We start from the raw sequence: 14,058 nt of genomic DNA, 5'->3' as shown, positions 1-14,058 counted from the left end.
CTTTTTAATTACCATAGTTTTATCTTAAAAATCTGAATCAACTGGAACTAAGAACCCTAATCAGTATTTTAAACCATTCAATAGATAAATATCATTAAGTATTAAATGAAAAAATAATGAAATCTTTTCAACTTTTACCTTTCGTTCTGATGAAAAACTTCTAGATTTATCATATCATTTTTTAAAAAAGTCTCCATATGAAAGATGACAACATTAGGATTCTAAATCTTTCAAAAATCTATAGCTTAAAAATATGATGCCTTTTAATTGGAGTATTTTAATTATTCTCAAACAGCAGATTTCTCAGCAGGTCTTAACTGCATGACTACATCACCAGAAATAAAATTTCTGAGGGTTGAAGGGGAATCAACAAAAACAAAGTAGCGGGGGAAAAGATAATAAATCTACTTTAAAGAAATTTCCATTTCTTCTCTCTCTCTTGTCATACTGATTTCTCCTCAGTTCTTAACTAAGGACCATAGAATAATCCTGCTTGGTCTTGGTGAGACCAAGTGGCATAAATTCCAGCTTCAGAGAGAGTAGACACTATGGTAACATGCTGACAGCCTTCATTTACATAAAAGAATACTAATTACTTGGTATCATCAACATCTGTGATTCTGCTCACTGCCATATGCGACAGCACTGGGTATTTTAACCCTTCAACTCACTAAGTATACCTAGAATTATATCTACCACAAAACCTGCATAGATTGCTTAAATAGACACAGTGAATACACATTTATAAATAATAAATGTTAAAAATGAATTTCATTTTCTGCCAACATTTCCAAGAGGTACTGGAAAACATAATCTAATATACAGTTAAGAAAAAGATTTAAATATCAAGGTACAAATCAAATGAAGATATAGTTAATATCTCAAAGGAAAGAGTGCCACATTCTAGAATATTATGTAGGACTGTAAAAGGCCCTAAGTACAATGACACTAGCCTTTTGAATTTTTATATTTATGGCTAAAACAAAAATGAAAAGGGCGCAGAGACTGAGAAGGGTAGGTAGGGTTAGAGAAACTGTTCAGAAGTCCTTTGCTAAAGGACAGTGGGTAGGGGAGGAGATTGCTGAATGGGTAGCATGTCCTCATAGGCTGCTGCCCTTTCCCATTTTCCCCGTCAGTGCCACTGTCTCTGAATGGGGGATGGATGAGGGATAACCTCTAAGTCATATTGCAGCTCAGAGACCCCTTGAGAGGCTGAACTCTCTAAGAAGGGTTTGGAAGCTCTGACAAAATGTGTTCTTAGCTGTCTGACCCAAGAGCTGGAATGTCCACTTAGCAGCAGCTCTTGGCCACAGTCAACAAGACCTGACATGCTAGGTGTGCCAGAGTCCTTGTGAGGTATGTTGCCACTCATTTGTCACCAGTAATCAGGTGCTAATGTTCAAGAATGAGCATCTAATCATAGGTTACAGCAGATGTAAGGTTATGCCAGCATGACAATAGCTCACTTGCATTAGGATCTGCTTTCTTCAATGAAAAAGGAGTAGAGTTCATCTAGGGAACTGGGCCTGGCACACAACAATGGTTTGCCCATGGAAAGCGGCTATCCCTGCTGCCATGCAGGGAAATGACAAAGGCAGAACACCTGGCATGGCACAAATGCTTTGTTCCACACCCTCTATACCTTTATCCTCTGCTCTCTTTTGTTTGCTTCCTTCCTCTTGCTACAAATATTCTCAAGTGTCTTCTGTGTAAAAAGAGAGAGATAGACAGACAGACAAAAGTTTGCCCTTCCCCCCAGACTATCCTTGACACTATTTTTAGATTCTTTCTCCTTCTGGCAAGAGTAACGTGCAGGTTCATCTTCCTCACAGTTCACTCCTTAACAACTCCTTTTTATGGAAACTGTTTTCTCAAAGATCACTAGCAGTTTCCTTATAGCTAAATTCATTAGCCTTTTCTCAGTCCCCATCCACATTTTTTTCTATGTTTAACACTGAACAAACACTCGCTCTTGAATTTTAGACAACTGTTCTTGTCTGGTTTGCTTCCTGTGTCTGTAATTACATCTCTGTTTTCATGTCTCTCTTCCTTGAAATTTAGGATTTCCTTAAGCTTCTGTCCTCAGCTCTCTTCTCAATTTTATCTATTTCCTAAAACTTTAAGCATCATTTCAATACAGGATTACATATTTCAGTACTTTAAGGTTCAAGCAATTTTGTCTCAGCCTCCCGAATAGCTGGGATTACAGGTGCCTGCCACTGATTTTTTTTTTTTTTTTTGAGATGGAGTCTCACTGTGTCGCCCAGGCTGGAGTGCAGTATCGCTATCTCAGCTCACTGCAACCTCTGCCTCCTGGGTTCAAGCCATTCTCCTGCCTCAGCTTCCCGAGTAGCTGGGACTACAGATGTGCACCACAATGCCCAGCTAATTTTTATATTTTTCGTAGAGATGAGGTTTCACTGTATTAGCCAGGCTAGTCTCAAACTCCTGACCTCAAGTGATCTGCCCACCTCAGCCTCCCAAAGTACTGGGATTATAGGCATGAGCCACTGCACCAGACTACTGAGATTCTTTTGAATCTCAGGTTGAATTTTCACATAATAATACCTGTTTTATGGTATACTATTATTAATGATATTTTCAAGATGAAGCTACTGCACACGTTTTGTACTTTTTTGTTTGGTGGCAGTGAGATCCTGTACTGAGGTGTATATATAGTTTCATCCATGTCTCCTGGTGATAAAGATCTGAGAGATGACTGATGGGTGTTTAGGAGATGCCACCTGTGGTACAAAGCTAAGCTAGCTGGCTCTCAAGGGATAAGACTTTTTGATTAATTAACTTAATATTCTTGCTAAAGAGTTCTGTACCTAAAACCTAACCCATTTTCCAGGAAGATGGCTGACTGGAGGCAAGATGGCAAAAGAAGACTGATCATATTAAATTCAAGGATTCTGAATACAATGGGAGAACACGTGTGCACAAACAGAGGCACACACATGCACACACTCTTAGAAATGTTATCCTTGACTCTGCAGAGAAGTGGCAGCCAAAAGTGGATGAGAAGCAGACTGGCTGGGTAAGGATTAAGCTTCAGAGCTTAGTCGTTCATGCTGCTTCTGGATCAAAGGGGTCTACTTGCTACAATCTGGTGAGGCCATTCATAGAGCTGACATTAAATAGGTATGGCATGCATTTTGAGCCACTCCAGTATCCTGTCCCTAATCTGTCCCACTGCTCAGGCCCCACTCAATAGCAGTTCCCTCATTAACCAGGGGAATCAGCTCTGTCCACACCTTGGTCAGCTAACCCAACTTCCTATGAATCCCAACACATTAATGTTCCAACCAATGGAAGAAAGATGTCACTCACAGGCCAGAATTTTTCTTAAGCTAAGAAAAGATTATCCTGTGCAACGGAACCCCTGATCTCATTTGCTAACTCTTCCTTTTACTGAAGATAAGCATTATACTCTGTCGTTAGCCATACTGTATATGTGACCCAGTGGCACATAGGTCAACTCCATTCAGTACAGCACATGTGTAATGAGACTTGCACAATGCAAACTACTTTCTCTGTGTTATTCTGCTTGGGATTGCCACATTGGTATTAAGAGTCTCCCTGAAGGAAAGTGGGGATAAAAGTCTGTACAGGAATGAAAAGATTTCTCTTTTTAAAATACTTGTTGAGATTTTGTACTTTTGAAATGGAACAGGAAATCAGCTGGGGAGAAGAACCAGAAAAAATGTTGGGTTTGGGTAATAAACCCCCAAACAGCAGGAGGATATCTGCAAGCAGGTATTTAGGATATCTATGTAATAAAATCTGTAAGGGGTAACCCAAAAGCCACTCAAAGTCTTTTGTTATGTTTTAGCATGATCTTCCTGACAAGCTAGTGATAAAACAAGGTCCGGACTAAAGGCTCCCTGTTCTCTACTGCCACATGGAAAAATTTTATCCCTACTACTAAGAGAATCGGGGTTTACCCTTCTAAAAAGCTGACCAAGGGAATCATGGTTTGTCCCTGTAGTATACCTCTCTAACACCATGTTCTCTACGGCAACCAGACAGGCAATCATAAAAAAACTATACATACGTATATACATATATGAAAGTGTATATATGTATTTATGTCAGACTTTCTTGAATTGTACCCTTGAAATATGTGTGGTTTATTCTATGAAAATTATGCCTTAATACAGTTGTCAAGCGTTATTCAGACACATACACAGACATGAGTAATTTACTCCTAATAAAATAGGGGATATAGGCAGTGGCTCCTTAAAGTATTAGGTGAAAACTGACAGGAAATGTTATAATAGATGGATAAAGCTGACAATACCTACCTCTACTGATCAATTTTGCACAAAACTAGGGCAACTAGATCTCCCTGATACAATGCCATGAAAGGTTCATAGCAGCATCACCTATTACAAAATACTCTTGCTAAAAGATCTGAGCCTGAGTCCAAGGAAGCCTTTGGATCTAACTACCAGGTTATGGGAAATATAGGAGCCAGGGACATACTATCACAGGCTGTAGTTAGCCAAATCGCCAAATCAAAATGTGGCAAATGCTACAGGATCAATCAATCATCTGGGTTCTTTAACAAATAAATTGCATGAAAAAAGGCAAGTGGGAATGGATTTGCTCTAAATTATCAGAAACCTAGAGACACAGCCATCAAATACAATTTGTAGTTCTGATTTAGATCCAGATTTGAACAAACCAACCATAAAAAGATATTTTTGAGATAACTGGGAAAAAATGTTTTAAAATACTGTCTCTAGCTATACCATTAGGGTATTTTTTTTAATTTCAGTGAAGTATAATTAACATACAGTGAGCTGTACATATTTAAAGTGTACAATTTGATACATTTTAACATATACTTGTGAAACCACTGCAATTATAACAATAAGCATATCAGTCACCCCTAAAAGTTACCTTGTGCCCCTTTGTAATCCCTTCTTCTAGCTTCCCTCCCTACCACCACCCTTAGTCCACAACCAGAGAAACTGAACATGGACTAAGTATTAAATGACACCAAGTAATTATTAGTTTGGTGTGATAATGGTACTGTGGTTCAATTTTTAATCTTCGTATAGTTGAAATACCAAATATTTCGTATGGTTGAAATACCAAATATTTTGTATGGTTGAAATATTTACAGGTGAAATATTAATATTATGATTGATATACAGAATTTGCTTTGAAATACTCCAGGGGAAAAAAATAGTAGAAAGATGGAAAAAACAAGATTGTCAAAATATTTCAAATTATTGACACTGGTTGATGGGTACATGGAACTCATTATACTATTTTCTTTATTTTGGGGTATGCTTGAAATATAACGTAAAAATGTTTTTAGGCCAGCATGGTGGTTCATACCTGTAATCACAGCACTTTGGGAAGCCAAGGTGGGCAGATCACTGGAGCCCAGCAGTTCAAAACCAGCCTGGACAATATGGTGAGACCCTATCTCTACAAAAACTACAAAAAATTATCTGGGCATAGTGGCATGTGCCTGTAGTCCCAGCTTACTCAGGAGACTGAAGCGGGAAGATTGATTGAGCCCAGGAGGTTGAGGCTGCAGTAAGCGGTGATTGTGTCACTCACTCCAGCCTGGGCACGAGAGCAAGACCCTGTCTCAAAATAAATAAGTAAATAAATAAATAAGTAAAAATACGTTTAAAGACAAGCAAACAATATACTAGTAGTAAGAGAAAACCTTGGGATACAAGCTATTCACAAATTAGACAGGTTTTGAGATACTCTTCATTTTTATCATCATTTCTAGTTTTACTTTGAAATGTACCCTTTGAAACACACCTCCCACCTAATCCCCCACACCAAATCAAAGTGGTACAGTTTTTCTCAGCAGTGTTAGTCACAGAGATTGCCTGCATGAGCCTTTCTGCCTGGGCCTCAAGTCTGCCTTTTAGACTAAGGTGGCAACCCCCAGCTACCACCACCGACCCCACCACCCTACCAAATTTCTTTCAGTAGCCTCACCAGATTTTTATCCACAATTTGTCCACAAAATCTCCTGATTATCTCTGCCTTTGGGGGTCATGAAGCCACTTTAATCAGTCTGTTGAAATGCCCTGGCTTAACCAAATGATTTTCTCTCTTTCTGAAACTTCCACTTTACTGAGGAAGAAAAGTGTCAGGCTGGGCACAGTGGCTCACGCCTGTAATCCCAATACTTTGGGAGGCTGAGGTGGGTGGATCATTTGAGGTCAGGAATTCAAGATCAACCTGGCTACCATGGTGAAACCCCATCTCAACCAAAAAATATGAAAATTAGCCGAGTGTGGTGGTGGGCACCTGTAATCCCAGCTACTCTGGAGGCTGAGGCAGGAGAATTGCTTGAGCCTGGGAGGTAGAGGTTGCAGTGAGCTGAGATCACACCACTGCACTGCAGTCTGGGTGACATAGTGAGACCCTGTCTCAAAAAAAAAAGTCCCTGATTTTTTAACAGTTCTGCTCCTTCTTCATGGACTCCAATTATCGAAGTAGAAAGAAGTTCATCCTACGTAAGTCTCACTGTAGTCTCAGCAAACAACAGCATAAAAATTCTGTTTTTCTGACCCCAGTCACATAAAGGTTACCCTCAGTATACATGACATTTGGTTTTACAAAGCAAAATCTGGCCACACATATCCATCACAGTATTTACAAACACCACCCAACAGGTTGGTTTTCAGTCATAGAAACAATGAGACAAATAGCACTTGGTCTAGTTTAAAAAGCCTATTGAATCCCTGATGAATCTGTAGTAGAATAATAGAATACTAGTGCTACCACTATAAAAGCTAACTACTAAATGTATTTTCTCTAAGAAAATTATTTCAAACTTGCAATTCCAGACACCAAGAATTGCTTTCCCAGCTGCAGCTCAAGCAGTGAAATCGGGAATCTCCCTCCTCCCACTTTCTCCACATGGCTGAAGAGGGCTTTCCACACATGGTCATTTGTATGGAAGACACATATACATTAGGAACTGCCTGCAGAGAAAAAGAGGGACAATTTCTGTGAATAGAAAATAAATCTGACTGGAATTTACAAATGGATCCTCCAGATTAGAGGCTGGTGTTGGTTATTTCAGTGGTTGTTCTAAGAAGTGGGAACCCGTCTTCCTGATGTCCTGCTGCTTAAACGACAGCAGTCCATTTAGTTCTGTGCCTCTCCTGCAACATACCAAAGCATATCTGTCAGGAAGGAGGCCCATCATATTTTGCATGAATAAAGAGAACTTTTAAGCATTTGGTTTCAAGAGCAAAGATGACAAATACCCAAAGAAAAGCAGGCAAATACAAAGGAGTATTTGTTAAATATATACAGAAGGAGAACACTGGAAGGTACAAAGAGGTCATTCAGTCACTTTAATAGGGAATAGATTAAATGAATTATAAATCAGCCATACATGGAAACTACCAGTTATTTTTTAAAAAAGGAAAAAAGAGGCAGGGCTATATGTACAACTCAAAATATAGTATGTGAAAAAAGCAAAGAGGCAGAACAATGTATATATTATGAATGTACATATAAGTATACATATACACACTCGTGCAAATAAGAGGATAAACAAGAAACTGGTAACAGCACATGCTTTGTGGGGTGGAGATGGAAAGGAGACTTAGTTGTCAACCTTTGCACCTTTTGGGGGAAACAATCACATTACCTGTTTTAAAAAAGGATATGGTACTGAGAAGATTCAATGTTTCAGTAATCTTAAAAATTGAGGCATCAGCAAGATGACTGACAATAAGCACAGAGATAATATGGTTTACCATGTTTTCCTTAGGAAATAAGATTTAGAGATAGGCAATCTGATATTTATGGTATATAGAGTACCTAAGGAATTCTATTTAGTAGCACTAGGCATTACAAAGAGTCCCCTCCCCACGTCTCTTCCATAAGCTGATGACTGCAAAATGCAGACTCTGAAAAGTCTGTACTCTGCAGAGTGGCAATATAGCAGTGCCTCAGTCAGTCCAGCGTCAATCATTTGACATTTCTTATCAACCAAGGTATCAAGGTAATTTCTAGTCTTCTTCCCCAGGGCGACTACCAAAACTGTCCATATAAGTGGATTTGTGGGCAGACTCTCTTTTCCCCAACTCTCAAGAGATGTTCCTTCCCCTCATGGAACAGCTCCTAACATTACTGCAGTTTACTGGTAATATATATATCTCAACATCCAACCAACCTTTCTGAAGCAGGCAGTGGAGGTGGTGGCGGGGGTTGGTGGTGGAGGGGGGAGAGAGAGAGAGAGAGAGAGAGAGAGAGAGAGAGAGAGAGAGAGAACAGTGAAGGGAATCAGCTGAATGGTGAAGCACTCCTCCTCCATACCATTTTAAATTCAAAAGGTGCACTATAAGCCTGTTTCTTAGTGTCTAAAGTTGGAGAGCATTGATACCTACACTTCAGAGAGCTGTTCTGAGGGAGGCTCAAATGAGATAGCCACATATTCTGAAAGTGGTTAAACCTAATCTAAATACTGGCTGACTTGGCAACCTTGTTACATTCCCAGGCCTGTTATTTTTGCCTCCACAGGGCCTAAAGTCAGACTGGTTAATTCTGCGTATTATAGTAACTGAGTCTCTAGTTTTGATTTTATCCAGATAGTTTCATCTAATAAGGTGTTCATAATAAGCTATTCTTAAATAAGAAAATGGAAGATACTTTTATATTAAAAACAAGAAAAATCACTATCTTTTTAAAGCAAATTGGAGGGTTTTTCTGATATTATCTATTTTCTTAAATCTTTAAAAAAAAAAAATGTTTAACAGCCCACAGTGCAAAGATAATAATAGTCCAATTAAGATTAAAATAAAAAAAAAAAACCCAGAGCATCGCAGGGTGCGGTGGCTCACACCTGTAATCCCAGCACTTTGGGAGGCCCAAGCAGGGGGATCACCTGAGGTCGGGAGTTCAAGACCAGCTTGACCAATGGAGAAACTCCGTCTCTACTAAAAATACAAAATTAGTCGGGCAGGGTGATGCATGCCTGTAATCTCAGATACTTGGGAAGCTGAGGCAGGAGAATCGCTTGAACCTGGGAGGCAGAGGTTGCGGTGAGTCGAGATCGTACCATTGCACTCCAGCCTGGGCAACAAGAGCGAACTTCATCTCAAAACAAAACAAACAACTACACACAAAAAACCAACAAACCCAAACCCATAGCATCACAAAATGCAGTCAAATTAAAGAAAGCAGAATCAGCCTTAGCTCAGTCTCCAGTGGGGGTATGCCCATTGAATCCTTACAGGTCCAAGAGAATGTGCTGTGTGGCAAAAATATAAAGGGGGCCTTCTTTCAAATAAGGCATAGAAAGCATTTCAAAGACGTGAACTGTGCATGAACCCTCATCTCTTGTAAAAGAATAAAGCAGAAGTACTTCTGGGAACTCAACTATAGTGAGTAGGCACAAGAGGTGAGAAGACTGAGCCCTAACTTGTGCAAGAATTAAACAGGCTTACCACAAAAAGAGGGCTAGTGCATATCCAGGCAATGAACTTAATACACTTTAAGTCCCACAAATCTTAACCACCTCTGCCCTATTTTAAAATATCAACCTCCTGGCATGCCAGTGAGTCTCACCATTTGAATTAAGACATCAAATTCCCTATTAAACACAAATATTTTAAGGGAAATACCCTAAGCCAATCAACTACCAATAACTAAGTTCAGGTAAATTTACTGTAGCAGGAGATGGAAAGCAGAGCGCAGGCATATGATACTGCCTAAGTAAATGTTAACAGAAAGAAACTGAAGAGGAAGGGAAAAGCATGAATCACTGCCTGAGATCCCATAGAAGGAAGTTCTGAGCCTTAAGGTTTTAATGGACATCAACAAAGAACACGAAAAATAAGTCTCACTGACTTCATAATTTTTTTCCGACATCCCTCCTAGGTTGCCTGTGGTAAATGTGCTGAACACTGTACACATATCAATGAGGTATATCCTTAGCAAATATTCAGTAATGAAACATCATATATATGTAATTTATTAAGTAAGTTTTTAAGAGATGTGAATAATTAGAAAAGTAATTATTCTAAAGTAACCTTTAGAATAATAACCTTTAGTTTATGAACAAGGTGTTGTGTGAGCCTGATTTCTCAGTAAATTTTAAAATTATTTTTGTTTTTTTTGTCAAGACATTCTACCACTGAATGTTTATTAAGTTAGTAATCAACAACAACCTACAGGCAAGGGTAAAGAATAGCTTGTTTGAAGACAGGACAACAGTCTCATCAAACCACTTAATTTAGCTACAACCAACTTATCAAAATATATATCATCACTGTACCTACCATTCACATAAAAACTTAACAGAACTAATAAGAACTAAACTGGGCCAGTTACAGTGGCTCATGTCTATAATCCCAGCACTTGGGGAGACCAAGGCAGGTGGATCACTTGAGTCCAGGAGTTTGAGACCAGCCTAGGCAACATGGTGAAACCCCATCTCTACAAAAAATGCCAACAGTTATCTAGGCATGGTGGCACACACCTGTAGTCCCAGCTACTCAGGAGGCTGAGGTGGAAAGATCAACTGAACCCAGGAGGCAGAGGTTGCACTGAGCTGAGATCGCACCACTGCACTACAGCCTGGGTGACAGAGCAAATGAGAGCCCATCTCAAAAAAAAAAAAAAAAAAAAAAAGAACCTAAACTGCTTTGAAGGAACTAGGAATAAGAAACATCCTATCTAATATTGGCAGAAGCAAAATAATACATCTTACACATTCCAAGAGACCAAAAAATAGATCTCTAAGGAACCATTTAATGCATTACTAATTCTAAGAAGCCAACCTATGAGTCTGCCAACTGCCAACATAGAAATTGTTCCAGACATGATTTGCACCTTAATGGGAAGTTGGGAGCAGGACTGTTAAGGTGATGATGTCATTGAGCATGTTCAAGAAATAAGGAATTGTCACATGGCAATGATATAAAATGTCTCCAAAACAGCAATTAAAGTTTTATCTTCTGAGGTTGAAGTTAGAAAAAAAATAAGTGGACACAATAATCCATCTGCTAAAAATACTAAATCCTGAGGTTTGAGTGACTGCAGAGTTTTGGGGCCCCCAAACCTAATCAAAGTGACCTAGATGTAACCTCAGAGAGCCAAAGAGAATATGACTGTGGAGGACTGCCAGCCTATGTCTGACCACAAACTGAAGGTCAGCATTAAGATGGGAGCATCCTGGGCTGGGTGTGGTGGCTCATGCCTGTAATCCCAGCACTTTGGGATATCAAGGCGAGTGGATCACGAGGTCAAGGGTTCGCGACCACCCTGGCGAACATGGTGAAACCCCATCTCTACTAAAAACACAAAAATTAGCTGGGCATGGTGGCATGCACCTGTAATCCTAGCTACTCCAGAGGCTGAGGCAGGAGAATTGCTTAAACCCAGGAGGTGAAGGTTGCAGTGAGCCGAGATTGTGCCACTGCATTCCAGACTGGGCAACAGAGCAAGACTGCATCTCGGAAAAAAAAAACGGGGGGCGTATGCTCTCTCCAATGATTAGGCAGTGTTCTTCCTTCAGCTCAAGACAGCAAGTCCCCCAACTAAAAAATACAACTACCCAAACCTGTTGATATATAAGGGCCTGACACCAACAGTCACTAAAACGATCCAGCAGACTCCCTCTGCACTGATTCCTTGCACAGAAAACCAAAATTGATTTTCCACATACCTTGCCTTCAGGGAGAGAATGTAATAACAACCAAACTCAAGTACTAGTGAGCTTAACAGTTCTATTTCTCACTGAAAATGAATCTTCATTCCAATTATGTTGATCATATAAGTCAGTTCCCAAGAAACTGGGCATCATATATTATTCTCACAAAATTGAGGCTGTGAACCTTTAGAGATAAGGTCTAGACCCTAGTTATGACTTCACCAAGGTAATGCCACCTGGGAGGGCTCTGAGTAAGAAGCTACCTAGCTGGCATTTTCAGAGGTAGGTTACTCTCCATTTATTTAAGATCTCTCCAAGTAGAATATAGTCAGACAGGCTGGGCGCAGTAGCTCATGCCTGTAATCTCAGCACTTTGGGAGGCCAAGGCAAGTAGATCACTTGAGGTCAGGAGTTCAAGACCAGCATGAAACCCTGTCTCTACTAAAAATATAAAAATTAGCCAGGTGTGGTGGTGAGCGCTTGTAGTCCCAGCTACTCGGGAGGCTGAAGTAGGAGAATTGCTTGAAACCGGGAGGCAGAGATTGCAGTGAGCTGAGATCGCACCACTGCCCTCCAGCCTGGGCAACAGAGCAAGACCTTGTCTCAAAAAAAAAAAAAAAAAAAGGATATAGTCAGACAAAATTTGTCTGGGTCTGGATACTTTTTAGTATTTTGAAAATTAAGTTGCATTACAAATAATTAAATCAGCTATCATTTATTGAACACTTACTACATCCAAGCACTGTTCTAAAACTTAATATATGTCATTTATTTTTCTCAACAATCTAATGAGGTAGTAATTTTAACCCCATTTAAAACAAAACAAACAGGCTTAGAAAAGTAAACTTCTCCAAGGTTGCATTGCTGGTACATGGCTGAGCTGTGAGATGGATTACAAAGCTGGCTCTTAGTCAAACATGACTGACCACGATCAGAATTTAAAATGTTTTAAATTTGCATTTTCTAAATTATTAAAGTAAAATTGAACATTTCTCCATATATCTATTGGCCATTTTCTTTTCCATTCTGCGAGTTCACAAAAATATAATCATGGCCAGGCACAGTGGCTCATGCCTATAATCTCAGCACTTTGGGAGGCCAAGGCAGGTGAATCACCTGAGGCTGGGAGTTCAAGACCAGCATGACCAACATGAAGGAACCCCATCTTTGCTAAAAATACAAAATTAACCAGGTGTGGTGGCGCATGCCTGTAATCCCAGCTACTGAGGAGGCTGAGGCAGGGGAATCACTTGAACCTGGGAGGCAGAGGTTGCGATGAGCCGAGATCATGCCACTGCACTCCAGCCTGGGCAAACAAGAGTGAAACTCCATCTCAAAAAAAATCAAAAACAAAAACACATATAATCACCACTATAGCCACCACTCACATACAAATTTACCAAAACTAATAAGAACTAAACTGCTTTGAAGGTGCTATCAATAGAAATATCATATTTAATATTGGCAGAAACAAAATAATAGGCATTACATATTCCAAGATATCAACCAACCTTTGCCTATATTTTGATTAGGTTGTTTGTATTTTTCATATTAAATGATCGGAGTTTTTTATATATTCTGAATACAAGGCCTCTGGCAGTCAGATGTGTTGTAAATATCCTCTGTCTACAGTTTATCTTTTGTTTAAGGCATCTTTTGTCATACATAAGATTTACAGTTAATACAATCATATGATGCATCATTTTTTTTTTTTGAACGAGGAAGCTCTCTTCATTTATTTCGTATGAGGATGAAGAAGAGGATTATGTGATCACAGGAATGTTGCATGCAAGATTATCTGAAGCTGGTATCACCAGGCTCTCACTCTGCCAAGAGGTATTCCTGGAAGAGGCAGCCAGCTCACAGATGCCCTGGATCCCTCCGTGCCAATCATAAAAAAGTCATGACTGTCCCTTTCTTGCCGATCTGCCAGGGCTCCAAGGGTAAAAAGCAGATAATTATCCTGTCCTGCTCTGGAGCTAGCCCCTTGGTGAGAAACTCAAAGAAGTGGGCGCTGTGGTTGCGGTGGTCCTCATAGGTGCCCACTATGCCAATGGAGGAGACGGACGGCTGTGCTCAGGGCTCAGTGGACCCACTCAGTGCCATGGCCAGGCCCAGCCACACAGTCATGTTCATGCGGTCCACAGGTTTGCCCAGGATGGAGGCAGCAGTGTTGCAGAGCCATTTCTCCAGCCCCATGGGCACTCGGTTTGCAAGCAAATTCGTGTCCAACTCTAGAAATGGCATGGCAGGCAGCCATATGATGCATCTTATAATTTCATCTTTTGTTGATGAAATCCTTTCTTATGCTAAGGTAATGAAGATATTTGCCAACAGTTTCTTGTAAAAGTTTTGAAGTTTACACTTATGTTGTCAATATATCTGAATTTTTCCCCCTAGTC

At 39.9% G+C, this 14,058-nt stretch overlaps 1 protein-coding gene and 1 pseudogene across 9 annotated transcripts in view; both read right to left on the bottom strand.

Annotated features, from left to right (window-relative positions):
- Window positions 1-14,058, bottom strand: part of USP49 (ubiquitin specific peptidase 49) — a 100,121-nt gene that overhangs the window by 19,903 nt on the left and 66,160 nt on the right. The window lies entirely within an intron of this gene.
- Window positions 13,523-13,982, bottom strand: LOC105714622 (D-dopachrome decarboxylase-like; annotated as a pseudogene).

The sequence above is a fragment of the Aotus nancymaae genome, unplaced genomic scaffold (genome assembly GCF_030222135.1).
Source record: "Aotus nancymaae isolate 86718 unplaced genomic scaffold, 86718_ANA_hifiasm-v0.15.2.pri h1tg000040l, whole genome shotgun sequence".
Taxonomy (NCBI): domain Eukaryota; kingdom Metazoa; phylum Chordata; class Mammalia; order Primates; family Aotidae; genus Aotus; species Aotus nancymaae.
This window is presented reverse-complemented; position numbering and strand designations above follow the sequence as displayed.